This window comes from Sus scrofa, chromosome 2 (assembly GCF_054392235.1).
Source record: "Sus scrofa isolate SSC_HxYL_T2T_F1_AM1 chromosome 2, Sscrofa_HxYL_maternal_Yorkshire_Landrace_v2.0, whole genome shotgun sequence".
NCBI lineage: Eukaryota > Metazoa > Chordata > Mammalia > Artiodactyla > Suidae > Sus > Sus scrofa.
This window is the reverse complement of record NC_139384.1, coordinates 111,438,614-111,464,261: the sequence shown is the minus strand read 5'-3', so window position 1 is coordinate 111,464,261 and position 25,648 is coordinate 111,438,614. Positions and strand designations below refer to the sequence as shown.

The 25,648-nt window shown below is 35.2% G+C and overlaps 2 protein-coding genes across 18 annotated transcripts in view; one reads left to right on the top strand and one right to left on the bottom strand.

The window, feature by feature from the left end:
* Positions 1-25,648, bottom strand: part of LOC110259688 (uncharacterized) — a 136,604-nt gene that overhangs the window by 66,318 nt on the left and 44,638 nt on the right. For all 7 annotated transcript variants that reach the window (XR_014838360.1, XR_014838358.1, XR_014838359.1 and 4 more), the window contains one exon: positions 22,009-22,120. The gene's annotated coding sequence lies outside the window, so the exon portion shown is untranslated. The remainder of the gene's footprint in view (positions 1-22,008; positions 22,121-25,648) is intronic.
* KIAA0825 overlaps positions 1-25,648 on the top strand; it is a 399,794-nt gene that overhangs the window by 371,902 nt on the left and 2,244 nt on the right. The gene's annotated exons all lie outside the window — the stretch shown is intronic.

Genomic DNA, 25,648 nt, shown 5'->3' with positions numbered 1-25,648 from the left:
CAAAATGACCTTTTTCAAAAAAAATTATTTAAAGTCCTACTCTAGCCAACTGAGAAAGAAATCATAATTAAGAAGTTGGGAAAAAAATCCCTAACAAAATCTTAAGAAAAAAAATAAAGGATACTTCCTTCTCATAAAGAAAAGATATCTAAGAAGATAGATCACATAATATTATTTATAAAAACAGAACTATTAAAATTAAAGTGGAATGGAATTCTCAGTCTACTTAACATTTTTCTAGAATTTCTAGCTAGTGGAATAAGACATATATCAGAAATAATGGACTAACTGCTGGAGAAGAAAAGGCGAAAATGATTATTAATTGCAAAGAATGTTTCTTAGAAGACCTAAAAATGCCACATAAAATCCTCTTAGAAATCATAAGGCTATGAAATAGAACAAAATCATGAAAAAATATCAATATCCTATTAAGAAACAGATGAGATAGTTTTAAAAATTATCTGAATAATAGCAACACACACACCATAAAATTTCTAGGCACAACCCTAACCAAAATATGCAGTATCCGTATGTAGAAAACTATAAAAATTACTGGAATATAAAGGACCTGACCATTAAATTTTTACAGTACTGTCATGCCATTCATTAATTCATTCAATTTGATTATTTTCCCAAAATTCATCTTTGGCACAAATAAAGTTCCATAAGAGAAGGGGCTATATTTGTCATATTCACTGTTATCCCATGTCAAACACATTGCCTGACTTATAGCAGGCACTCTAGAAATATTTTTCTATATATGAATATTTTTTCAGCTATCCAATCTATGAAGTTTGTATAGCGTCTCAGAAACATTCACTAAGTAGTTTAGTAGTTTTTGAAAGGAGTCTAGGCCAGTTAATTATACTGCCTAGCATGTTGTAATACCCTACATATTTGACCACAGATAGTATCATGGCTCATGACTTGAAACATAGGTACCCTTGGTCCTGCATCATTATCTTCTGCCACTTTACCTATCATTAATGGATTCCACAACATAATGACAAGAATTTCAAAGCTTAAGATAGTTTAGGGGATTTTAGAAATGGTCCTTTTCTATAAAAAGTTTGGTTATACTTCGTCAATTCAATTTCTAGATCACACAGGCAATGCTAGCATAAGAGTAAATGAATTGGAATGGAATTCTAATAATTAAAAATTTGAGTTAGCCACATGTAAATCAATGAAACTAGAACACACCCTCACACCACTCACAAAAATAAACTCAAAATGGCTTGAAGACTTAAACATAAGAAGATACCGTCAAACTCTGAGAAGAGAACACAGGCAAAACATTCTGACATCAACCATACAAATGTTTTCTTAGATGAGTCTCCCAAGGCAACAGAAATAAAAATAAAAATGAACCGATGGGACCTAATCAAACTTACAAGTTTTTAAACAGCAAAGGATACTGTAAAAAAAAAAAAAAAAAAAAAAAAAAAAAAGATGACCCACGGAATGGGAGAAAATAGTTTCAAATGATGCAACTGACAAGGGCTTAATCTCTAAAATATGCAAACAACTTACACAACTCAACAGCAAAAAAAAAAAAGCAATCAAAAAAGGGGCAGAAGGGATTTCTGTTGTGGCTCAGCAGAAACGAATCCAGCTAGTATCCATGAGGATGTAGGTTTGATCCCTGGCCTCACTCAGTGGGTCAGGGATCCAGCATTACTGTGCGCTGTGGTGTAGGTCACAGATGCGGCTTGGATTCCACACTGCAGTGACTGTGGCATAGGCCAGCAGGTAAAGCTCTGATTCGACCCCTAGAAGGGAACTTCCATATGCCACAGATGCAGCCCTAAAAAAAGAAGAAAAAAAAAGAAAGAAAGAAAAATGGGCAGAAGACCTGAATAGACATTTCTCTAAAGACGATATACAGATGGCCAACAGGCACATGAAAAAATGCTTAACATTACCAATTATTAGAGAAAGGCAAATCAAAACTACAATGAGGTACTACCTCACACCAGTCAGAATGACCATCATTAACAAGACAACAAATAACAAATGCTAGAGAGGGTGTGGACAAAAGGATACCCTCCTTCACTGTTGGTGGGAATGTAACCTGGTACAACCACTATGGAAAACAATATGGAGGTACCTCAGAAAACTAAATATAGAACTACTATATGACCCAGCAATCCCGTTCTTGAAATATCAAGACAAAAATTTCATTGAAAAATATACATGCATCCCTATTTTAACTGCAGCACTATTCACAATGATCAAGACATGGAAACAACCTAAATGTCCACTGACAGATGAATGGATTAAAAATATGTGGTATATATACACAATGGAATACTACTCAGCCATAAAAAAGAACAAAATAATGCCATTTGCAGCAACATGGATGGAACTAGAGACTCTCATACTAAGTGAAGTAAGTCAGAAAAAGACAAATACCATATGATATCACATATCTGGAATCTAACATATGGCACAAATGATCCTACTTATAGAAAAGAAACAAACTCATGGACTTGGAGAACAGACTTGTGGTTGCCACAGAGGAGGGGGATGGAGTGGGATGGACTGGAAGTTTGGGGTTAATAGATGCAAACTATTGCATTTGTAGTGGATAAGCAATGAGATCCTGCAATATTGCACAGGAAATTATATCTAGTCACTTGTGATGGAAAATGTTGGAGGATAATGTGAGAAAAAGAATGTATATACATAGGTGTGACTGGGTTACTCTGCTGTACAGCAGAAATTGACAGAACACTGTAAATCAACTATAATACAAAAATTAAAAAATCTTAAAAAATTTTGAGTTAGTATGGAAAGAGGAAAAAAACAGAAAAGAAACCCACAGAATCTAGGAGCATGTGAAAGTGAAATATTTCACAGTATGCCATCTGAGCTTTATACCTGGACTCTTTATTGCTTCCATGTAATATAGAGTTTAAGGTTAATGATTCACAGTATTCCATTGCTTAAGAGCTAAGTTTCACTTCATAATTAAGTTGACATTTTTTCCTTGTAACATTCATTTGCTAATATTTTCCTAGATTTAAAAAATAATGGAATGATATAACTGGTTGAATAGCTGAGCCACGGCTAGGATAAAGCATTTTGATTATTCTTCTCATTTTCCAATGTTTTATTATCTGTAGGCATGTGTATAGTTGTGTTTTTATGTGTTTTCTGGGGGTGGGGAATACTGTGTAGTAATTTCCCTGTTGTGCTTCTAAATAAGGACTTCCTATGAACACTAGTAATGGTAATGTCATAGTTATTTACTGAGAGAACTAATCTGGAGTCTATGGAGGTGTGTTGAAGTTTTGTGAAAATGAAATCAGAAATGCGCCATATCTCAGCAGTAATGAATCTGTTTACGTTGTATAAAGCGGGGTAGAGTTAAGAAAAATCAATTTTTCAAACTCAGTGCTTTTTGATGGTCAAGGTTTATTCCATTGGGTCATTAGTATATGATGGCCCCAAAGTATTCTTTGGCCAGAGTTCATCTCCTAGCTAATGTTAAAGAAGAATAGGCCCACCTCAGGCATTTTAGATTTTTTTTAATAATTGCAAATTGTTATGTAAGATCATCTTGAGTATACTCTATTGCTTATAATGAAAGGACTAGCAAAAAACTTGTTTTTAATAACTGAATTTACAACAAAGTTAGGCATATTAAACATCAGTAGACATTACTGGTTCTACTGCATATTGCTAGACCAATGATGGACTTTAACAGTAAATAAAAGTTAACAAATTTCATATGAAAATTGGAATTGTGATACAATAAATTCAATAAATTTGATATGGAAATTGGAGTTGTTAACATAGTAGCAGGAATTCATCACAAAAATTTAGACATCAGTGAAAATAACCTATGATTGTCACCTGTCTGTAACTGAATTAGACTTGATACATTTTGGCCAAATTCATAGGTTATGGCAAATAGGTTAGCTGAGTAAGACAGAAACCACTGGAATGATTCTGCTTACTTAATATCTCGATGTCAATTATTTTTTAATGCTTCCTAGCTATTTCCTTTAAAAATGATAATTATTCAACCTTAAATTTGTATAGTTAAATATAGAAGGAAGTTATTTAAGTTGGTCAATAAATTGACTCTTCTAGGAAGTTAACTTAAATGTCAGTCAACTGATACATTTGAAGTTAGAATTTAAATTAGGGAGATCAACTCAGAAGAGAGGAATAAAGGGCAGTGCTGTGCAGCTGTGAAGTGAGGAAAAAGGCTCTCCAATATAGTAAGGCCTTCTCTCAAGATATTAGATAGTTGTGTTGGGTTATTCACCTGGTAATCACAGAAAGAGGTAATGTAGTACTTGACTTACTCTCGTGCTAAAAAGCTCTGGAAATGTCACTCAGAATTTTCTGTACATGGCGTTAACTGTAGTGCACCCACTGCAAAAATGAAGCATTATTAGACATAATCATACCTTAAGCTATGATGACAGATGTTAAAATGACTATAGGTATTTGAAGGAGAAAAAGGGTCACAGACAGTTATCTAGAAGCAATGAGACAAGGATGTTTGGAGAAATAACCTATTCTCTGAAAGATGATATGATTTTAGGGTATGAGAGGTAATGGGTGAGATAATTGGGAAGATAGAGCAAAGGGCTAGTTTCTAATTAAATTGACAGCATATACAGAATTTTACTCAGGAAAAATGCCAATGATCTGAGTTGGGCCACCATTTAGTGCATGCAACTCTGCAGTGAGACTACTTTTGGAAGATGCCTCATAAACAAGGGCTGGAAACATGGCACAGCTTTTTAAGGCAAGACTGTTTTCCACTGTCTATCAAGATAAATGCTACACCAATTTTGTGTTCATCCACAAAATGGTAATGAAATACAAAGAGGGCATCCAGGGTGATAGCCAGGAGAGGGAGTTAGTGCATTAATTCTGCTTAGCAAGAAAGATGTTTAAATTTGAAGAAAAAAAAATCCATAAGTATTACAGGGTATTCACACTGCCTTCCTGTTATGACACTCTTTGGACTAAATGATAAATCAAAGGAAATGGATTGATACTCTTGGTAGTTGGATGAAGTAAGAAGAAAGCTGAATAAATGAGCAAAGGATACTTTTTTTAATTTAAAAGGATTATAATTTTCAGATGTTGTTTGACCTAAGGCAGGGTGAGGTGGATTTTTATTTTTTAGCAATACTCACATCTGAAATAGTATCACGTACATTTTTAGCCAGTACTGAAACAAATTCCATATTCTATACAAATGGGGGAAATGCAATTCATAATTGACAAGATATGAATTTTTTATACTTTAAGCCATGAGACTGCCACATCAACAAATGTAATTCCTTAGCAAATATGTCTTATGTTTATATTTATGAAATGTATACAATTGACACAGAACTCAAAAGGGAATAAGTAAACATTTTAAATATATATATATGTATATATATATATATATATTTACTTTGATTTGCAAACTTCATTCTGGGAAACATTTATTAAATTAGAAATAAGGAAGGAATTCAAGCAAAATGTACTTAGAGTTTCAGTTTCTCTTGGACTTCGTTTTATGCATTTTGCCAAAGCTTGGACTCCAATACATCAAAGTGTTTGTTTTGTTTTGTTTTTAAAATTTTGAATATATACAAAGCTACTCTCAAAAGTGAAAATGAAAAATCATTAAAACTTAAAATTCGTCTCTGGGAGCCCCACATTGCAGTGGGTGATTTCATGTTAAATATCCTAAACTGAAACAGCAAGAAGAGATCAAGACTCTTAGAAAGAGTGATTAAGTTTGGACAAGTGATGTCCTCAACATTTTGTGTAGCTATTCACCACAGCTTACTGAAGGGCCATAAGATAAAAATTTTCTTGAAGTAACTTTGATATCCATTCAAATGTAAGTTCTTTGAGGGTACAGATCTTGTTTATCCTGTCTCCCAACCTCTTTGATGTCATAATGAAGTTAGACGAAGCAGTACTTCTAACTAGTTCCCCAGGGGTGAAGAGAGAAAGTAAGGAAGTGGCTCATCATCCTCAAAGAGCTGAAGCAATGGCAGTTATTTCAGAGGCTCCTAATCTGCCACCACTGTGAAAATCATGGCATCTCAGCTCACTGGGTGTGAAATATACTCAAATCGGTTCTTCCAATTCTGGTCTGCCACGTGGGGTGCAAAGACAGGTTTGTTTGTTTGTATCAATTAACTTGATGACATATGCAGAGTGGATATTAAGTGTTGCTAAACTGTGAACAGCTCTCATTTCACTTCTTATCAGAGGAGACACAGAAGGACACAGGTAGCAGTAAAAGTGCAAAGAACTTACTCTAGTGGGTAAGAACATTAACTCTGGAGCCAGCTGCTTGGGTGAGAACACTGGCTCCACCACTGACCAGCTGTATGACCTTGGGTAACTCCTGGCCTGTGGTAGTAATTAAAGTTGCTATGAAAGCTAAATGAATTACTATTGCAAAGTACTTAGAACAGTGGCTGGTACACTGAAATTGCTAAATAAGCATTAGCTATTACAATTATATGCGCTAAACCCCCACAGTGCCAGTTCATAGTGGGCATTCAGTAAATACTTTCATTCATCCAGTAATCAAAGAACACTGGAACCTGTATGAATATCAATACAGGGAGTGACTCAGTGAAGAGTAATGACATCTTTAACCATGAAGAGCTCTAATTTTGTCCTAGATTCTAGAACAGATTTAAACTTTCTAAATCTTTAGCCAATTTTAAACAAAATATGAGCCAGATCTATATTTTAAATCCTTTTTCTAAACACAATGATGCTATTAATTTGAATAAGAGAGGTTGCAAACAGGCTCTTCAGTTGATGGATCCCATGTTTCTAAATAGTGCTTTCATTCAGATTGTTATCCCCAGAAGTGGTTAGTGCAATGGTTAGTCAGCCTTGTGCCAACCTGTATTGCCAAAACAACTGTGATGCCTGTGTTGGCATCAGCTTTACATGGCTAGTAAAAGCGCATTTGAGTTTTAGAAGTTTTAGAGTTGTGAATATGTAATCCTTCTTGATGAAAAGAGGACTTTAAAAAAATCATTTTTCAGTGCAAGAATAATAATAATAATAATAATTACATAATAATAATATTGTTTGACACAGCAAACAGTTTAGCAAATGAAAAAGGCACCAAGTGCCTATAGAGCACAGTCCATGAACATTTCCAATTATATCAAATTTAACTAGAGAAATATTTTTTTATTCATTAAATCATACATTACTCTGAGGAAAAAAGTGGTACTCACAATATATAGTAGTTCTGACACTTCTCCTAGCAGAGGGTATTTCTTCTATATCAGCACTGAATGCTGGCCAAATAGTATGACCTCAGCCTTCTATTTCTTAACTCTTAGAATTTTTAAAAATCCACTGCTAGAAAGAAGCCTCCATGGACATATGTGTGATTTACTGGTAACGGAAAAGTTCAGCTTCCATTACTACTGATGGCTATGCTTCCATTTATGTTTTCCCTAAGCCATAACTATTTAAAATGTTACTGTTAGCATTCTTAGTTGTCCCATAGGTTGGCATGTAACTCTCTTACTTAAATACATAGAAAAAAATCATATTAATTAAAATAAATTGTTGGACAGTTAAGTTGTGTTACAGATTGTCTATGGAGACTATAAATTCAAATTAAGGGTTTTGCTGCTTGTTCCTGAGCTTGGAAAGATTCCTTTTACTGCATCAATAGTAGCAAAAGAAATCAGTTACTTACGAAAGAACATTCACTTGAATTCTTGCAAAAATAGCTAGATAAACTGCATATGTAGCTAGTTATCATAATCATTTAATGAATTCTTGGCTGAAGCTAAGACCTAACTTGCTAATTCATGATGACAAGTGTCGATATTTAATTGTATTGAGTATGGATTTTCACTGACATAACTATTTATTCTCTTTATTTAAAATATATATATTTCTCTATATGTTCATATTTATTCTCTTTATTTCTATGTGTTTCTATACATTAAATATACATAACATTGGTGTTCTAAGTGGTATATTAATAAACTATAATGTTTTTTCACAAATTAAACAAATCTTATTTTTTGGGTATTAAAGTGTTAAATTGAGTCAAAATAATTTATGGGGCATTGGAATAACTCAGCTTAAGAAATGCTTATGTCGTATAACTTCCAAAGGCAAAGAAATGACTGCCATTTATAGTATTCTGTAAACAATGAATGTCTTTTACAGTTCACAAAAACATCTATAATATTAAAAATAAAGACTCTAAAATAAAACAGTACAAATAAATTATATTCTTAACTTTTGACCTTGCTGTGAATAAGTATCTTAATGCTCTCCTTTTTCCTACTGAATTCTACCCAAACTAGCACTTTAATTAGCTTGAGGGAGTAACTTATATTACAAATAAGTTTGCAAAGCTCTCTTTGCTCCCTTATCAAAGTGAGATTTTTGCCATCCACTCATTCCCTAATGCTCCTACTGAAAATGTATGATTCCTTTATTTAACTACTTTAGAGATTCAATAAAAAGTTCAGAGAAAAAGAAAATTTTTTTTTGTGTGTGTGTGTTTTAGGGCCGCACCCACAGCATATGTTAGTTCCCAGGTTAGGGGTCCAATCCAAGCTATAGCCACTGGCCTACACCACAGCCGAAGCAACATGGGACCTGAACTGCATCTGTGACCTACACCACAGCTCATGGCAATGCCGGATCTTTAACCGACTGAGCAAGTCCAGGGATCTAACCCATGTCCTCATACTAGTTGGATTTGTTACCACTGAACCACAATAGGAAGTATTAAAGTATTAAAAATTACTACCTAGAAGAAAATTTTAAACTATTCTATTTTAGAGAAGATAAAGCTAAGCAATAAATCAATTTTCTAGATTACATGAAAAGAATATCAATTTCTCCATTTCTTCTAAATGTATGCTAAAGAAGATAGACTTAAAGTACATATATTTCTATTACTTAGGTTTTAAAACAGGCCAAAGTGGTTGTGGATTTGCATCATCTGGAGGACATATCAAAAAGTGGGTCGGTCTTGTCTATCAGTATAGTATTATAAATTCCTGTCTCTGAAGTAAGAGACTAACTTTCTAATTCTGTAGTTTATGTGGGTAAAAAGACAGAGCTACTAAGAAACTGCGCCATTGGGAGTTCCCGTTGCAGCACAGCGGAAACACATCTGACTAGGAACCGTGAGGTTGCAGATTCAATCTCTAGCCTCGCTTAGTGGGTTAAGGATCCAGTGTTGCCGTGAGCTGTGGTATATGTCGCAGATGTGGCTCAGATCTGGCATTGCTGTGGCTGTGGTGTAGGCCGGCAGCTGTAGCTCCGATTAGACCCCTAGCCTGGGGACCTCCACATGCTGTGGGTGTGGCCCTAAAAAGACAAAAGACAAAAAAAAAAAAAAAAGAAAAGAAATTGTGCCATTTATATTCACAGTGATTACATTCAAAGCCAACTTTCTGGTTTATAATACATTTCCCATAAATATTCATGAATCACAATATTCATAAAGATTTTTTTCAAACTTAGGATAGCATTATATCCCCTTCCTAAAGTTTGTCCTTTGGGATTAAGTGCTATTCCCGAATCACCTTCTTACAGAAATGCCTTTAAAGAAGAACACCAAATACTATAGTTTACAATTTTACCATAGACTTTGATAATGCCCTTACTACTCAAAAAAAAATCAGGAGGCTTTCCATTATTAATGTTGCTATCCTTCCAATGAATGATGAAGGACATGAATTATTCCCCAAGATGACCCCAGACTGCTTCATGAGTCAAGGGAGAAATACCTGAATTATGCCTTTCCCACAAACAAATGCTAAAACAAAGCCTAAGGAAATGGCACAAGTGACGTATATTTTCACTTACATTTCATACCTAAACTGAAATAGTCTACAAAATCTTTATGGGATTTTGAATATGGACTTAGAATAAATATTCAGTCAAGCCCTTATAATGAACCCTCTTGGTCTGATTAAGCTTCCTGAAGAGAAAACCATATCCAGCTACTCTCACTTCTACATTACCTAGCACAGTGTTTTTCAGGTTAGCAGGCACTCAATAAATGTTCTTTGCATGAATGGGCAAATTAATTATACAGAGTAAAACTGTTCTGAAATGTGACTGATTGTGATAGATATCAAACCACAAACCAAGGCATATCTCTCAAAAAACAAGCTATACATGTATTAAAAAGTCAAAAATAGCAGATAACCAAGAAAGGTTCTCTAATTTCAGTTATAACAGTTTTATGTAGGGGTCCACTACAATTAATTTCCTGCCACTATCATTCACTGATACAGAGTTTCCCAGACTTTTGCTAATTGGGCCAGTTTTTTATTTCTTCTATATCTTTAGCACCATATCCTAAGAACTGGTATGGTCTCAGCTATTGTCCATAGAGCTGGTGTAGCCTTGATGATTTATGAGTCATAAAACAGAGATTTAAGTTTGCTTAGTTAAGGTTATATATTCTAATCCTTTAAGAAGTATTAAAAAACTAAATAGTTATCTTTAGTTAATTACATTAACAAGAATGAAAGAGTGAATCACATTTTACTGATGACTAAAGGAGATTTGCTGGGCTATATAATTTCTAAGAATTAACTGCAAAAACTTCATAAGAACTAAAATGACAGAACACTTTTATTACAATTTATCACAATGATCTGAATAAAGTACTTCACCAAGCAAAGATTGTTTTAAAACTTTACACATTGGTCAAAAACACTAGTCTGGGGTGGGGAAAAAACATAGTTGAGTAGAAGGACCTTGAACTCATTTCCTTTCAGGAGCATACCAAAATCACAACTAACTACTGAATACAATCAATAAAACAACTAGAATCTACCACAAAAAGATATTCTACATATAAAGACACAAAAAACCAAGAGATGGTAGAAGGGTACACTCATGATATAACCATACCCCATACCACCTGGGTGGGTGACTCACAAACTGGAGGATAATTATATCACAGATGTTCTCCGAAAGGAATGAGAGCTCTGAGCCCCATGTCAGGCTCCCCGGCCTAGGGTTCTGACACCTGGAGGAGGAACCCCTAGAGCATTTGGCTTTGAAGGGCAGTGGGACATGACTGCAGGAGCTCCACGGGACCAGGGGAAATGAAGACTCCACTCTTGGAGGGAACACCCAAGGTCCCATACACACTGAGTCTCAGGGTAAAAGTAGTGACTCCATAAGAGCCTGGGCCAGACCTACCTACTGGTCTTGGAGAGTCTCTTAGAGAGGTAAGGGGCAGCTGTGGCTCTCTCTGGGGTATTAAAAGTTTGTGGCAGACAGAGCAGAGACCTACATGAACTGTGGCTGGAGGCAGACATTTTGGGTTCTTGGCATGGAGACCTGGCCCCACCAACAGCCAGAAAGGTCTAGTGTTGAGATACCTCAGGGCAAACAACCAAGAGGGCAAGAACACAAAACTACCTCTCAGCAGACAGCCTATCTAAAGAATTCTTGAGCTCACAACTACATCTAGACAAATCCCTTGACCTGGCTCTGCCTACCAGAAGGCCAAGATCCAGCTCTATCCACCCCTCCTAGCAAGCACCAGCCCCTCCTGCCAGGAAGCCTGCACAAGCTCTTAAAACAGCCTCACCCACCAGGGGGCAGACATGAGAAGCAAGGAAACTAGGATCCTACAGCCTGCAGAAATGAGTTTTCAAACACAAGTCAGAACCTATCTTATGCCTAGCTAGTCCCTGGCCCTTAGGTGATGAGAGGGGAATGTACGCTAGGACACATAGGACATTCCCTATAGAGGTCCACTCCAAGGTCAAAAGATATAATTAACCTACCACATACATAAAAATAGAAGTAGAATTTTAAGCAAAATGAGACAGCAAAGGAATACTTTCCATACAAAGGAATAAGATAAAACCCCAGAAGAATAACTAAGTGAAATAGAGATAGCCAGTTTATCTGAAAGTTCAAAGTAAAGATTGTAAAGGTGATCCAAGAACTAAAGAAAAAAATAGATGCACAAAGTGAGAAGATACCATAAGTTTTCAGCAGAGTTTGAAGTTCTAACAAATAACCAGAGTTGAAGAATACTATAACTGAAATGAAAAATACACTAAAAGGAATCAATAGTAAAATGAATGAGGTAGAAGCATGAATATTAAGTGAGCTGGAAGTCAGAATAGTGGAAATTACTGCTGCAAAATAGAATAAAGGGAAAAGAATGAAAAGAAATGAGGACAGTTAAAGAGACCTCTGGAACAATGTCAAATATACCAATATTTGCAATATAAGGATCCCAGAAAGAGAATAGGGAGGGAAAGAGCCTGAGAAAAATTTTGAAGAGATAACAGCTGAAAACTTCCCTAACATTTGAAAGCAAACAGTCACCAAAATCCAGGAAGTACAGAGTACCATTCATGATAAACCCAAGAAGGAATATAATGAAACACAGAGTAATAAAATTTACAAAAATTAAAGATAAAGAAAAATGAAAAGCAATAACATGCAAAGAAATCCTCATAAGACTATCAGCTGATTTTTCAGCATAAATTCTGTAGTCCAGAAGGGAGTGGCACAATATATTTAAAGTGATGAAAGGGAGAAAATGTACAAACAAGAATACACAACAAGGCTCTCAATTAGATTCCAAGGAGAAATGAAAAGCTTTGCAGACAAGCAAAAGCTAAAAGAATTCAGTACCACCCAAAGAACATTACAACAAATGCTGAAGGAACTTCTCTAGGTGGAAAAGGTCAAAAATAGAAACCAGAAACTTATGAAATGGAAAAACTCACTGATAAAGACAAAAATACAGTAAAGGCAGGAAATCATCCACACACAAATATAATACCAAAATGAGTGAAACTTATGAAATGGAAAAACTCACTGATAAAGGCAAAAATAAAGTAAAGGCAGAAAATCATCTGCACACAAATATGTTATCAAAATGAGTGTTCATGAGAGGAGGAGAGTACAAGTGCAGGATATTTGAAATGCATTTGAAATAAAGAGATCAGCAACTTAAAACAACCACATATATATATAATATGCAACATGTATTTTTATTATATATATATAATATATTGCTATATCAAAACCTCATGGCAATCACAAATGAAAAATCTATACTAGATATACACACACACAAAAACAGAATCCAAACACTAAAGATAGTCATCCAAACACTAAAGCTAGTCATCCAACCATGAAAGAGAACAAAAGAAAAAGAGAACAAAAAAGACCAACAGCAAAAAATCCAAAACAATTAACAAAATGACAATAAGAACATACATATCAATAATTACCTTAAATGTAAATGCACTAAATGCACCAACTAAGAGACACAGACTGGCTGAATGGATACAAAAATAAGACCCTTATATATGTGGTCTTCAAGAGACCAACTTCAATTCTAGGGATACATATAAACTGAAAGTAAGAGGGCAGAAGATATTCCATGCAAACAGAAATCAAAACAAAGCTGGAGTAACAATACTCATACTATACAAAAGAAACTTGAAAATAAAGAGGGATATAAGAGACAAAGACAGACAATACATAATGATCAAAGGATCAATCCAAGAAGATATAACAGTAGTAAATATATATGCATCCAACATAGGAGCACCTTCAATATATAAGGCAACTGCTAACAGTCATTAAAGGAGAAATCAACAATAACACAATGATAGTGGAAGACTTCAACAACTCACTTACAGCAATGGACAGATCATCCACATAGAAAAGCAACAGGAAACACGAAATATTTATTAAGTCCATCTAGTCTAATGCATTTATAGATATTTATAGAATATTCCATTCCAAAAGCAGCAGAATACACATTCTTCTCAAACACATGGAAAATTCTCTGGGATAGATCCCATTCTGAGCCACAAATCAAGACTCATTTATTTAAGAAAACTGCAATTGTTTTCAAGCATCTTTTTTACTGGCCACACCCATGGCATATGGAAGTTCCCAGGCTAGGGGTCCAATTGGAGCTGCAGCTGCCAGGCTACACCACAGCCACAGCAACAGCAACTCCAGATCCAAGCCACGTCTGCATCCTACACCACAGCTCATAGCAACACCTTAACCCACTGCACAGGGCCAGGGATTGAACCTATATCCTCATGGATATTAGTCAATTTCATTACTGCTGAGGCACAATGGGAACTCCCCAAGCATCTTTTATGATCACAAAATGATAAGACTAGAAATCAATGCCAAGAAAAAAAAAACTGCAAAAAACACAAACACATGGAGACTAAACAATATGCTATTAATAATCAATGGGTCACTGAAAAAATAAAAGAGGAACTCAAAAAATACCTAGAAACAAATGAAAATGAAAACAACCACGATCCAAACACCTGGGACATAGCAAAAGCAATTCTAAGAGGGAGTTTATAGTAGTACAAGACTGCCTCAGGAAACAAGAAAAAACTCAAATAAACAACCTAATATTACACCTAAAGCAACTAGAGAAAGAATAGACAAAACCCAAAGTTAGCAGAAGGGGAAAAAAATCATAAAGATCAGAGGAGAAATAAACAAAATAAAAATGAAGACAGCAATAGAAAAAAAATCACTGAAACTAAAAGCTGATTCTTTGAAAAGATAAACAAAATTGATAAGTTCTTAGCCAGAATCATCAAGAAAAAAAGGGAGAGAACTCAAATCAATAAAATTAAACATAATAAAGGAGATATTACAATTGTAACCACAGAAATACAAAGGTTCATAAGAGTCTACTTCAAGCAACCATATGTCAATAAAATGGACAAACTAGAAGAAATGGACAAATTCTTAGAAAGGTACAATCTCCCAAGACTGAACCAGGAAGAAATAGAAAAGATGAATGGACCAATCACAAGGACTGAAATTGAAACTGTAATTTAAAAATTTCCAACAAACAAAAGTCCAGGACTGGATGGCTTCACATGTGAATTCTATCAAATATTTAGAAAAGAGTTAACACCTATCCTTCTAAAACTATTCCAAAAAATTGCAGAAGGAATACTCCCAAACTCATTCCATGAGGCCATCATCACCCTGACACCAACACTAGACAAAGACACCACACAAAAAAAATTATAGACCAATACCACTGATGAACATAGACGGAAAAATCCTCAACAAAATACTAGTAAACCAAATCCAGCAATACATTAAAAGGATCATACACCATGATCAAGTAGGATTTTTCCCAGGGATGCAAGGATTTTTCAATACCTGCAAATCAATCAGTGTGATATACCACACTAACAAAAAACCAAGGGATCATCTTAACAGATGCAGAAAAAGCTTTTGACAAAATCCAACACCCATTTATGATTAAAAAAAAAAAAACTTCCAGAAAGTATGCATATAGAGAACCTACCTTGACAAAATGAAGGGCATATGTGAAAAAACCTAAAGGTAACATCATTATCAATGGTAAAAGGTCAGAGAATCCTAAGATCAGAACAAGTCATGGATATCCACTCTTGCCACTTTCATTCAACAGTATTTTTTGTTAGGGCATAGGTGATTTACAGTGTTGAGTCAATTTCTGCTGTACAGCATAGTGACCTAGTCATTCATACATACATACATACATACACATATATATACATACATATATACATACATATATACACATTCTTTGTCTCATGTTATCTTCCATTACGGTCTAACCCAAGAATCTGGGTATAGTTCCCCATGCTATATGGTGGGACCTCATTGCTTATCCACTCCAAATGGAATAGTTTGCATCTACTAACCCAAACTCCTATCCATCCCACTTCTTCCCCTCCTCCTTGGGAACATAGTTTTGAATAAAGTTCTAGACATGGAAATCAGAAAAGAAAAAGAAAGGACTCAAATATGAAAGGAAGAAATAAAACAATCACTGTTGGCAGATGACATGACACTATATATAGAAAATCCTAAAGATCCTACCTAAAGACTGCTAGAGCTCATCAATGAATTTGGTAAATTTGCAGCATACAAAATTAATACACAGAAATCTATTGCATTTCTATGTACAAATAATGAAAGATCAGAAAGAGAAATTAGGGAAACAGTTCCATTTACCACTGCATTGAAAAGAATAAAATACCTTGAAATAAACCTACCTAAGGAAAAAAAAAAATGTCTGTACTCTAACAATTACAAGACAGTGATGAATGAACTCAAAGATAACACAGGCATATGGAAAGATATATCATCCTCTTGGAGTGGAAAATCAATATTGCCAAAATGACTATAATGCCCAAGGCAATCTACAGATTCAATGCAATCTCTATCAAACTACTAATGGCGGTTTTTGGTTTTTTTTTTTTTTTTTTTTTTGGTCTTTTTAGGGCCACACCTGTGGCATATAGAGGTTCCCAGGCCAGGGGTTGAATTGGAACTATAGCTGCCACTTACATCACAGCTACAGCAGTGCTGTATCTGAGCCACGTCTGCAAACTACACCACAGCTCACAGCAATGTCGGATCTTTAACCTCCTGAGCAGGGCCAGGGATCGAACTCCTGTCCTCATAGATACTAGTTGGGTTCATTAACCACTGAGCTACGATGGGAACTCCACCAATGGCATTTTTCATAGAACTAGAACAACAACAAAAAAATTTTAACTGTATGGAAACACAGAAGACCCCAAATAGCCAAAGCAATCCTGAGAAAGAAAAATGGACCTGAAGGGATCAAGCTCCCTGACTTCAGACTATACTACAAAGTTACAGTCATTCAAAAAGTGTTGTACTGGCACAAAAACAGACATATAGATCAATGGACTAGGATAGAAAGCCCAGAAATAAACCCACAAACCTATGATCAACTAATTTATGACAAATTAGGCAAGAATATACAAAGGAGAAAAGAAAATATCTTCAATAAGTGGTTCTGGGAAAACTGGACAGCTACATGTAAAAGAATGAAATTAGAACACTCTGTAACACCATACACAAAAATAAACTCAAAGTGGATTAAAAACCTAAAAGACAAGATACTATAAAGCTCTTAAAAGGAAACAGGCAGAACACTCTATGACAGAAAGTGGAGCAATATCTTTTCAGACCCACCTCCTAGAGTAATGAAAATAAGAACAAAGATAAACAAATGGGACCTAATTAAACTTAAAAGCTTTTGCACAGCAAAGGAAACCACAAACAAAATGAAAAGACAACCCACAGAATGAGAGAAAATATTTCCAAACCACGAATAAGACTGACAAGAGATTAATCTTCCAAATACACAAACAGCTCATCCAGGTCAATATAAAAACAACCACCCGATCAATAAATGGGCAGAAGATCTAAATACACATTTCTCCAAAGAAAACAGACAGACTGTCAAAAGGCACATGACTAGATGCTCAACATCACTAATTTATTACAGAAATGCAAATCTAAACTACAGTGAGGTATCACTTCATACCAGTCAGAATGGCCATCACCAAAAATTCTACAAACAATAAATGCTGTAGAGAGAGTAGAGAAAAGGGAACACTTCTACACTGTTGGTGGGACTCTAAATTGGTACAGCCAGTATGGAGAACAGTATGGAGGTTCCTTAAAAAACTAAAATAGAGCTACCATATGATCCTATAATTGCACTCCTGGGCATGTATCCAGAGATAACCAGAATTCAAAAACATATACACCCCAGTGTTCATTGCCACACTATTTACAATAGCCAAGACATGGAAGCAACCTAAATATCCATGAACAGATGAATGGATATAGATGTGGCAATATTACCCTAAAGAAAGAATGAAATCACGCAACATGGATGGACCTACAGATTATCATACTAAATGAACTAAGCCAGATAGAGAAAGACAAGTATCATATGATAGCCCTTATATGTGGAATCTTAAAAAAAAAAAAAAAAAAGGATAGAAATGAACTTATTTCCAACAGAGAGAGAGACTCACAGACATAAAAAGCAAATTTATGGTTACCAAAGGGGAAAGAAAGACTGGGGGAGGGATGAATTAGGAGGATGGGTTTAACATATAACACAGCACATAAAATGGATAACTAATAAGGACCTACTGTATAGTGCAGGGAACTATACTCAATATTTGTAATCACCTATAATAATAATAACATTTAAAGGAAAATAGTCTGAAAAATTGTATCTGTATCTATTTATCTATTTACCACTCTGTCTACATCTGAATCACTGTGCCATATACCTGAAACTAACATGATATTGTAAATCAACTATACTTCAATATTTTAAAATAATAATGCAATTAAAAATAAAATACACATACAAGAAAAACACCAGTGTGGCACCAAAATCATGAATTATTGAATGTCTTGTTTTCTTTATATCACTATCTCATTCTTCAAATGAATGCTGAGATGATTACTAAATGAATGAACTTATAGGAAGTTGTTGTCTTTTGGTATGATCATTGAATTTAAGACCTTAAGAATCAACTAGTAATAAAGAAACTAAGGATGAGGAGACTAATTTTAAGGCTACTAGAGCCCTCATTTTTATCATTCATACAAATAACAATTTAGCAATATTTATTCAAGATACCATCTATTATCAAAATTGTGGTGAGATTATTTTTTGTGGTTAAAGATTATTATTTCTTCAATTTACCTATGAATAACATGGCCATTCCTAGGCTTCTAATACATAGCAATCAACAGATATTTTGTGAGTAAAGTGTACATACTATAGTGTACAGAGCACTATGTTGTTTGCTATTTGAAATATCTTCTTTGAAAAAAATTGGAGTAAAAGATTAGACCCCTAGCCTGGGAACCTCCATATGCCACAAGTGTGGCCCTAAAGAGCAAAAATAAATAAAATAAAACAAAATAAAATAAAAGTCTTCCTCAAGGAACTGCAAGTATAGAGGAAATGATACCACATGTATTTGAAAAATAAGATATACAATGTAATGATCAAATAACTGCTCAAGAAAGTAACTGAAGTAATAAACTAATATGTGATAATTTACCAAAATAATGCTGACACTAGGACTCAAAGGAGGATAATCGCATGAAGGTTAGGTGGTTGGGAAGGAATTCATGAAAGAGGTGGGATACGGTGTGGGTCTGACGAATAATTGGGTTTCAAGGAAATGAAAAAGCATTTCAAGTGAATGAAATGGAAAAATAAACATGCAAATGTGGGATAACATAAGTTAGAAGACAATAAGGAAAATTATTTTCTCCCTGAGGAGAGATGGTGGGAGCTAAATACAACTACTACTTAACTAAAACACTAAGGCTTTAAACTCTCTAGGCATGTCAGTCATTGAAGGTCTGGTGTAGCAGTGGTGTGAGGCTTGACCTCTGAGTATCTGGGGACTACTGCACTGTTCAGGCAAAGAAATCATGAGCACATATGATTTTGCACACATTTCCAATGTGTGGAGTTTTTTTTCTTTTTTCCCCATATCACCAAGTGATTCTCTGACACTAACTGGTTGTCCATAGTTCAACACAATTCTGAGACTACCTAGGGTAGTCTCAGAAACCATAGGTTAAGGGTTCATTCCAAGACTACCCTGTGCCTCTCAATTTCAGATGCCAGCAGCAGTTCCAGGTTGTCACCTATGCTTCTGACAAAACTGGCTACAGATTGAAGGTTCCATTGACCCCCACCCTGACATTGGATTCCATTAATTTGTTAGTACAGCTTTCAGAATGCAGAGAAATGTTTTACTTACTAGATTATTAGGTTATTTTTTTATTTTTATTTTTTTAAACTTCTTATGGATTTTATTTCAGTTAATTCTTTTTTTATTTATTATTATTATTATTTTTTATTTTCCCACTGTACAGCAAGGGGATCAAGTTATCCTTACATGTATATATTACAATTACATTTTTTTCCCACCCTTTGTTCTGTTGCAACATGAGTATCTAGACAAAGTTCTCAATGCTATTCAGCAGGATCTCCTTGTAAATCTATTCTAAGTTGTGTCTGATGATGTTTTAAGATACTGAATTACTGTTTGCAAGACAGATGAATTACAGATGTGGAGTCAACAGTTGAATATGTGGGACTAGATGTGGGGCCTTCCAAGAGAGAACAGAATTTGGTCTAGGCCTGAATCCTGAAGGAAGCCTACATTTATAGGACAAAAGGAAGAAGAGAACAAAGATACCTTTTCCCCTCTGATTTGAACCTCCATTTGAAGCCAGTCTATACTATATTGTGCAGAGGAGGACAGAAAGGTTTGTTTAAGGAGAATAAAATTCAGTATGACTTCACTTTTCATTCCTCAGCTACCAACTGGTAGGACAATTTGAAATCATTAATTTAGCCAGATGGTTTAACAGTACAATTAACTAATAAATAATTATATAGCACTTTGTAAATATAAAGTAATATATAAATGTTTAATGATAACATTAAATCAGGAGGCTTGTAAAGTTATATTTTTATATTTCAAGGGTTTTATTGGTGTTTCAGGAGAAATGCCGGTAATATGATCAAATGCCATCATCATAGGCTATATTTAAAAAATACAGCAAAGGGGTTACAGAAAAACAAACATAGCCTGGGCTGTACTGGCCTGAACAGAGTGAACTGGTATGAAATGTCTCCCTCATGAAAGACAAGAGGCAATGACAGCATGATCACAGAAATGCATAACTGCACACTGAATAAAACCATGTCCTATGTAGGAACTTAATTTTACCCATATGTTTATAAGAAAGAAAATTTATGAGATAAAATGATGTGAAAGACATGAGGCATGAGATAGAACATCACGGTAGGAGCTCTAGGGAACCCACTTATATAAGTAGAGTCTCATAAAATAATTTTATGAATTCATAGCTCACATACTATTGACAGTAATGCATTAAGATGTATACTCCTATCACCCCCTGTTTTGCAAATAAGAAAACTAAGGCACTGAGAGGTTAAAAAACTTGCCCAATATCACACAGCCAGTAAAAGGCAGTGTCAGAATTCAAACCTAGAAAAATGGCTCCAGTGTCTGCTGAGAGGAATCTGGGCAAGGTTTTATTTCCCTGATAAAATGAGTCAGGTGCAGCATAGCTCTTTCTCTTCTTTCCTGCCTCAAAACAAGGATATGATGCTGAAGCTACAATAACCATCTTGGAAACATGAGGTAAAGGATAAGAAAACACAGAGATATTAGCCATGCTGTTGTCTAGCTACTTAATTCATGCTAGCAGTTATTCACCTCTAGATTTCTTATTATGTGAGAAAAATAAACCCCTATTTGTTTAAACCACCACAGTCAGGATTTCTGCAGTTGGTAACTTTAACCAATATGCCAAAATAATCCTGAGACTAAAAACGACAGTTTTCCCTTATTGAGTGTTTGCTATGAACTGTGCATTATTTTGTGTGTTTTATATGTACCTAGTCATTTCATTCTCAAGGCAACTCCGTGAAGCAGGCACCATTATTCCCATTTTATTGATAAGGACACTGAAGTGCACAACATTTGCTTTGCCCAAGGCCACACAGCTTGTAAGGGATTTAAATCCAGCACATGGCTTCAAAATCTCTGCTCTTCAGCAAATAATATTCTAAGCAGTGAAATATTAAAACCATTTAAGTTAAAATCACAAATTAAGTGCAGGTGCTTCAACATTATTTTGGAGATTCTAGAGCATATATTTCTCGCCAAGGATGCTACTGACTTTTCAGGAAGACAACTCTTTACTATTTAAGTTTGTTGTATATTAAAGATGTTTACCATCTCTGTTCCCCAGATTCTAGAAACACTCCCTAGACAGTGTCAACCAAAAATGCTTTCCACATCCCCCACCGGAAGGCAGTATCAACCCAGTTAGAACTACCATTCTAGAACAGTGTACAGCAACTTTTTCTATAAAAGTCCAAATAAAAGATAACTTAGGCTTGGTAGGACAGATGGTCTCAGTCAGTCTCATTCACAATAACTAAACTCTGATATTACAGAGTGAAATCAGCCATAGGTGATACATACACAAATGAGCATGGCTGTGCTTCTACCAGCCTATCTTGACCACATTTTACAGATGAGAAACCTGAGGTACAGAAGAGGTTAAAAAACTTGCCTGAGGTGATTCCATGTGAAGGGTCTGGATTCAAGCCAAAGGCAGAGTGATTCCAGAGCCCATGCTCTTCATCAGGATACTTCTGAGTTCACAGATTTTAGATGTTTTTCTCCTAGAAGAAGGCATAGAAAATGTCTCAGAGAATTTACACTCCACATTCTGGTCCTCATCTTTCCCCTTGTTATTTGCTCTTCCTGCATTAAGTCCCCTTCTCCTCCAGGACTTGCTTCTGTGAGGGTCAGGACCCATGCTAGCAAGGACACAGGCTCTACCAAACAGTTATCCATAGAGGCCCCCAAATAAAAAATTCTACCAACTGACCACTAGAACAGTTACTCACTGATCTGTGACTGTTTTTTGTACCCCTCATGGTCTTATTTTAGAGATCCCACATCTACTACGGTTCAACAGGTGAGCAGAAACAGAAAGGTCTTAGACCATGGTCCAATACATGTAAAGCCCTTTAGTAAGAGCTGACATGCACATATCATGCAGAAGAGCAGGCCTAGATCTGAATGTGTAAAACCAGGAAAACCCACCAAGGCTGAGAAACCCTTAAGTCAATCCAAGTAGTACTGTGAACAAGGTTGTAACCGCTGGTTTTCTGAGAGTATCTCAGCCCAGGTTATAGGTTCCTTGTTGTGTTTGGATGAAAAGGGACCCCTAGTCAAGGATAGGCCAAGCTCCCACATCTACCCACCAAGAAGCCATATAGATGAGGTACATTCCAGAAGATAGTTAAGATTATGATACAGATCAGTGAGGTCTCATGGGATTTTGCTGCTCATTGGTGCCCAAGACACAAGATATCTACTGCCACCAGCTGATATGGGGGTCAGGTTGCAGTTCTTTTTCATAGTAGGCAGGTGGGGAATTTATCAACAGTGAAAGAGAGCAGGCTACCAAAGATGGGAAAAACAGAAACATAATCAATTCATAATACTTTTTAGGGAAAACTAGAATACACTGGACATTTTCTGGTTTCTGTAAGGACACACCTTCATTACAGATTTTAAATATTATAATAGAGGAAACTAGGGAACAAATTTCCCAGTTAATTGTGTCTAACAAATTGATAATTTTTTCTTCCAATATTTTTGATAGAACCAACTTGTTTTTACAATGTGTTAACAAAGCTTAAAACTATAACAGAATCATAAACTTAAGAACTTATAAACGTGAAATATAACAATGCTTGTGAAAATTAAACATACATTTCAAATCCCTAATGTTTTTATTCAATATAAGTAAAATTATTAGAGAAAATGTAGTTATAATTTTACTATTTTTTTTGTAATTTCTTATCTGCTCAAGAAATGATTTCCTTTTAATAAGCACAAAGCAAATACAAGAAGGCTGTGGTAGATAAATAACTTTGCCTAAGATCATTAATTACTAACGGCTCATTATGTTGTGAAGTACCTATAATTGTCATGAAGATTCAAAAAAATCCTTATCTTAGATTCTATTACATATACAATTCATTTAAATTACATTAATTATACAGATTTTTTAATGAAGGAGAGAGATTGTGCTTTCAGTTTTCACAAGTAGAGACAATGATCAAAATATTTATGTGCATATTACATACTTTGCTCTGTTGATATTCATAATTCATTTACTCAGTACAATATTAGCACTTTACATGGGAAAAAAGGCAAATCTAATTTTTCATATTTGGAATTCTTTTTGAGTATATATATATGAATTTTAGAAAGTCCTTCTTTTTAAAAAAATATTTAACCCAATTCTGGTAACATTTTTCAGGAAACAAAGTGTTCATACTATTTTTAACAGTGATTAATGATACCTGTAAAATAGTTTTAAAAACATGGTTAATATTGCATTTATAAGCTAACCCCAGAGCCTGAAGTCTCTGATTTCAATCCAGAGATAGTTGGCCAAGGGACATTAACATTCTGTGCCTGTTTACTCCTCTGTAGAATGGGAATAATAATTTTGTAGTAAGAATTGAAAGATTATTGTGTCAAGTGTTAAAAACAACACCTAGCCCATAGTTAGTGCTGTATAAGTAATTTCTGTAATTAATATTTTCCTGCTTCAAAGTTCAACTCAACATGCAAATTCATGGTGCACAAGTTCACCTATATAAAATGGGTAATGATGTTTTTTATCTTTAAAATTCCAGGAAAGGAGTATAAGATAACCTTGTGGGCTAAATTTTAAATCTCAAAAAGGGGGCATTGCCCCTTGTGACATGACTTTGAATGGTGTGATGATAAAAAAATCTCTGAATCTTTCAACTTGCTATTAAAAGCTATATGACCAGTGACCTTACTCTGACCATATGGGAATATATGAAGAAACTAAGATGGCCAGAAATAGTAGTTCTTGGATCCAGCCAAGGGACTGGGAGATGAGGAGAGTCCCAGGCAGGGGATGAAGAAGCAATGTAAATTACACCCAGGTTGAGTCTATGATCACCCCCTTTCTCTCCACTCTTCCTTCCTTCTCTCACACATGTCACCTCCTGGGCCTGGCCAGGGCATACTGAACACAACACTCTAACAAGGAAACTTGTGTGCAAACAGGGATCATATTAGCAGGTTTCTTTGGAAAATCCAATGCCCTTGCTTTCTTTTCACCACCCAAACAAAATCAGAAAGTCTCACCCCAAATTCATATCCTTCCCTCATGTATGACTGGTTGTTTATTATCCATGAATTCTGACTGTAATAAAAAGGGGACTTCTAGAAAACATTCAGTAAACAGCTGCTTGTCTTTTGTTAGAAATCCTATCTTCTTGAAGCCCTTCTAGCAGAGGGTCTTTTAGGATGTATCAACATCGGTTTTAAAATCCTTTTGTGAGAGCTCATCATAGTTGATGGCTTAGGGACTGGTAGACACAAGAGTGAGGAAAAGAGAAAGGAAGTAGACTCAGGAGACTCCTTGTCAGATGCTGGGTTAAATATGCTGGCGCCAGTCCTGGAGTGATGGCATATATGAAAAAGGAAGGAAGGATTAACCATACTTGGGTTATTGTGATATTTACTTTGAAAGATTATATACACACATAGTTCCATATTCTAACATTTTGTTCTGTGTCTCCCAATCATCCAGAATTAGAAAGTTTTTAGTCTTTTTTTAAGCACATATTCTATGGAATCTTGCTAACAATTTGCTGCTTTTCTTGGGCGATTTAACTTGATTACTTCACATTTGATCTTATTTCTATGAATAGTCAGACCTGCCTTTAAAGTATATCCAATTAGGTTTGGTATTCTTCCTGAAGCTAAAGTCTTCCTGGAGAACTTCTCTACAACTTAAAGCTTTTGATACGCTGATTCGTGAAGGAGAAATACTATGAAAACTATTTGTTTATTAATTGCTAATTCTATGTATTATTTATATGCATGAATATCCTGGGAAGCCATACATTTTTAAAATCTAGAATATAGAAAATTCACCTAAATCAACACTTAGAAACTTTACCCTGGAGTGCAACTGGTTTGATTCTACTTTCACTCCCATTCTCCTGGCTCACTGCAGAAGCAGTGCCTATGAACTGTACTGCCCAAGCGGCAATGAGTAAAAGATTGAAGAACAAGAAACACTCAATAAACCAGTGACTGCACATATTTATGCTGCAAATAACTGAGTGTTGACTGTAGTTTGGAAG